This window comes from Marmota flaviventris, chromosome 17 (genome assembly GCF_047511675.1).
Source record: "Marmota flaviventris isolate mMarFla1 chromosome 17, mMarFla1.hap1, whole genome shotgun sequence".
Taxonomy (NCBI): domain Eukaryota; kingdom Metazoa; phylum Chordata; class Mammalia; order Rodentia; family Sciuridae; genus Marmota; species Marmota flaviventris.
In genome coordinates, this window is record NC_092514.1 from 25900397 (window position 1) to 25904787 (window position 4391).

The window sequence follows — 4391 nt, forward strand, 5'->3', positions numbered from 1 at the left end:
GTCCTGGGCACCTTGCACTCATGCAAGGGAGCACAGCCCCATGGGCCAAGAGGCCAGAAAATGGTGTGTCAGGATGGATGGATATGGGTCCTGGGTGCCCTTGCAGTTGACATCTCCTGACAGTGGTCTTGAGGTCGCAGGTTTTCTGCACAAGCCTGCCTGCAGGGCCGCACCAAAGGCCAAGGGAGGTGTTTGCCAGGAGGAACTCTCCACTTCCCAGGTGGCCTCTTCCACAGGGACCCTTCAGCCCTCAGGCCAAGAGGGTGTCCCAGGAGGAACTCTCCACTTTCCGGGTGGCCTCTTCCACAGGGACCCTTCAGCCCTCAGGCCAAGAGGGTGTCCCAGGAGGAACTCTCCACTTTCGGGGTGGCCTCTTCCACAGGGACCCTTCAGCCCTCAGGCCAAAGAGGGTGTCCCAGGCCTGGAGGGAAAGGCCCCACCCACACAGTTCACTCCCCAGGCACCAGGTGGCATTATGGCTCAGAAGAGACTGGGCCCTGGCAGGCGAGGGGCGCTCACCCACAGGGCCCAAGGCATACTGAGCACTGGCGAGGGAGGGGCGCCACCCATGGGCCCCAGAGGAGACCCACTGGGCACTGCTGGGAGAGGGGCGCTCACCCATAGGACCCAGAGGGGTCTTAGCCAGGGGCGCTCAGCCTCAGGACACAGAGGACACTGGGGACCTTAGGGCGAGGGGCGCTCACCCCCAGGCCCCAGAGCTCACTGGTCCCTGGCTTGCCTGGGGAGCTTGCCCCAGAGGCCCGGGCACACCAAGGATCCTCGGGCAAGGAGCGCTCACCCGCAGGCCCCTGAGGACAAGGAAGCCTGCTGGGCGCCCCCCAAGCCCCCCAGCAAGACAGGCGGCTCAGCCAAAGGACCCCGAGGACACTGGGCACTGATGGGTGAGGGGCGCTCACCCGCAGGCCACAGTACAGAAGAAATACTAAGGACCCAGGGGCCCTCCCCTAGCAGGACCCTGGGGAAAGGGAACAGGGCTGAGACCCTGCTGTGGGGGGTGGGGGGCCGCCATGCAGGAACCTGCAGCACCCAGGTCGCACTGTGCCCTGCAGGGCGAGGGGCGCTCACCAGCAGGGCCCAGAGAATCCTGGGGACTGGAGGCTGCAGCCTGGGGCGCTCACCCACAGCCAGCAGGCCAGGCCCAGCCCTGCTGAAGGGAGGAGCGCTCACCCCCAGGAACTATGGAAGCCTGGTCCCAGGAGGGCCAGGGTGGCTCCCCTCCACACTCAGGGCCGCTGGGGCCCTGCTGGGTGAGGGGCGCTCACCCCCAGGACCCCAGCAGCCTGAGCGCTGGGGGCCGAGGGTGCTCCCCCCCCAGGAACCCTGGAGAATGAGCGCCCCTGGGAGAGGGGCGCTCACCCACAGGGCTCAGAATCCCGGGGGGCACCTTTTGCGGAGGGTCCCTCAGCCCCAAGTCTCACTTACCTGGGCCAGGGTGGGGCAGTGGTGCCCTTTCACGGGGCTCAGCAGGGTCCTCCATGACGGTGGGGAGATGTCCTCTGCCAAATCTCCCCCCCTCCACCGTCCTGCCCAGGTGGGCCTTGCTCCGGATCCAAGGGTCCCACAGGGTTCTTCCCTGGGGCCCATCGAGCTCCCCGGTGGCGCGTCCCAGGAGATCCTGACAAGCCTTGGATATTGGCCCCCGCATCCACGGGTCCTGGGCACCTTGCGCTCATGCAAGGGAGCACAGCCCCATGGGCCAAGAGGCCAGAAAATGGTGTGTCAGGATGGATGGATATGGGTCCTGGGTGCCCTTGCAGTTGACATCTCCTGACAGTGGTCTTGAGGTCGCAGGTTTTCTGCACAAGCCTGCCTGCAGGGCCGCACCAAAGGCCAAGGGAGGTGTTTGCCAGGAGGAACTCTCCACTTCCCAGGTGGCCTCTTCCACAGGGACCCTTCAGCCCTCAGGCCAAGAGGGTGTCCCAGGAGGAACTCTCCACTTTCCGGGTGGCCTCTTCCACAGGGACCCTTCAGCCCTCAGGCCAAGAGGGTGTCCCAGGAGGAACTCTCCACTTTCGGGGTGGCCTCTTCCACAGGGACCCTTCAGCCCTCAGGCCAAAGAGGGTGTCCCAGGCCTGGAGGGAAAGGCCCCACCCACACAGTTCACTCCCCAGGCACCAGGTGGCATTATGGCTCAGAAGAGACTGGGCCCTGGCAGGCGAGGGGCGCTCACCCACAGGGCCCAAGGCATACTGAGCACTGGCGAGGGAGGGGCGCCACCCATGGGCCCCAGAGGAGACCCACTGGGCACTGCTGGGAGAGGGGCGCTCACCCATAGGACCCAGAGGGGTCTTAGCCAGGGGCGCTCAGCCTCAGGACACAGAGGACACTGGGGACCTTAGGGCGAGGGGCGCTCACCCCCAGGCCCCAGAGCTCACTGGTCCCTGGCTTGCCTGGGGAGCTTGCCCCAGAGGCCCGGGCACACCAAGGATCCTCGGGCAAGGAGCGCTCACCCGCAGGCCCCTGAGGACAAGGAAGCCTGCTGGGCGCCCCCCAAGCCCCCCAGCAAGACAGGCGGCTCAGCCAAAGGACCCCGAGGACACTGGGCACTGATGGGTGAGGGGCGCTCACCCGCAGGCCACAGTACAGAAGAAATACTAAGGACCCAGGGGCCCTCCCCTAGCAGGACCCTGGGGAAAGGGAACAGGGCTGAGACCCTGCTGTGGGGGGTGGGGGGCCGCCATGCAGGAACCTGCAGCACCCAGGTCGCACTGTGCCCTGCAGGGCGAGGGGCGCTCACCAGCAGGGCCCAGAGAATCCTGGGGACTGGAGGCTGCAGCCTGGGGCGCTCACCCACAGCCAGCAGGCCAGGCCCAGCCCTGCTGAAGGGAGGAGCGCTCACCCCCAGGAACTATGGAAGCCTGGTCCCAGGAGGGCCAGGGTGGCTCCCCTCCACACTCAGGGCCGCTGGGGCCCTGCTGGGTGAGGGGCGCTCACCCCCAGGACCCCAGCAGCCTGAGCGCTGGGGGCCGAGGGTGCTCCCCCCCCAGGAACCCTGGAGAATGAGCGCCCCTGGGAGAGGGGCGCTCACCCACAGGGCTCAGAATCCCGGGGGGCACCTTTTGCGGAGGGTCCCTCAGCCCCAAGTCTCACTTACCTGGGCCAGGGTGGGGCAGTGGTGCCCTTTCACGGGGCTCAGCAGGGTCCTCCATGACGGTGGGGAGATGTCCTCTGCCAAATCTCCCCCCCTCCACCGTCCTGCCCAGGTGGGCCTTGCTCCGGATCCAAGGGTCCCACAGGGTTCTTCCCTGGGGCCCATCGAGCTCCCCGGTGGCGCGTCCCAGGAGATCCTGACAAGCCTTGGATATTGGCCCCCGCATCCACGGGTCCTGGGCACCTTGCGCTCATGCAAGGGAGCACAGCCCCATGGGCCAAGAGGCCAGAAAATGGTGTGTCAGGATGGATGGATATGGGTCCTGGGTGCCCTTGCAGTTGACATCCCCTGACAGTGGTCTTGAGGTCGCAGGTTTTCTGCACAAGCCTGCCTGCAGGGCCGCACCAAAGGCCAAGGGAGGTGTTTGCCAGGAGGAACTCTCCACTTCCCAGGTGGCCTCTTCCACAGGGACCCTTCAGCCCTCAGGCCAAGAGGGTGTCCCAGGAGGAACTCTCCACTTTCCGGGTGGCCTCTTCCACAGGGACCCTTCAGCCCTCAGGCCAAGAGGGTGTCCCAGGAGGAACTCTCCACTTTCGGGGTGGCCTCTTCCACAGGGACCCTTCAGCCCTCAGGCCAAAGAGGGTGTCCCAGGCCTGGATTGAAAGGCCCCACCCACACAGTTCACTCCCCATGCACCAGGTGGCATTATGGCTCAGAAGAGACTGGGCCCTGGCAGGCGAGGGGCGCTCACCCACAGGGCCCAAGGCATACTGAGCACTGGCGAGGGAGGGGCGCCACCCATGGGCCCCAGAGGAGACCCACTGGGCACTGCTGGGAGAGGGGCGCTCACCCATAGGACCCAGAGGGGTCTTAGCCAGGGGCGCTCAGCCTCAGGACACAGAGGACACTGGGGACCTTAGGGCGAGGGGCGCTCACCCGCAGGCCCCAGAGCTCACTGGTCCCTGGCTTGCCTGGGGAGCTTGCCCCAGAGGCCCGGGCACACCAAGGATCCTCGGGCAAGGAGCGCTCACCCGCAGGCCCCTGAGGACAAGGAAGCCTGCTGGGCGCCCCCCAAGCCCCCGCAAGACAGGCGGCTCAGCCAAAGGACCCCGAGGACACTGGGCACTGATGGGTGAGGGGCGCTCACCCGCAGGCCACAGTACAGAAGAAATACTAAGGACCCAGGGGCCCTCCCCTAGCAGGACCCTGGGGAAAGGGAACAGGGCTGAGACCCTGCTGTGGGGGGTGGGGGGCCGCCATGCAGGAACCTGCAGCACCA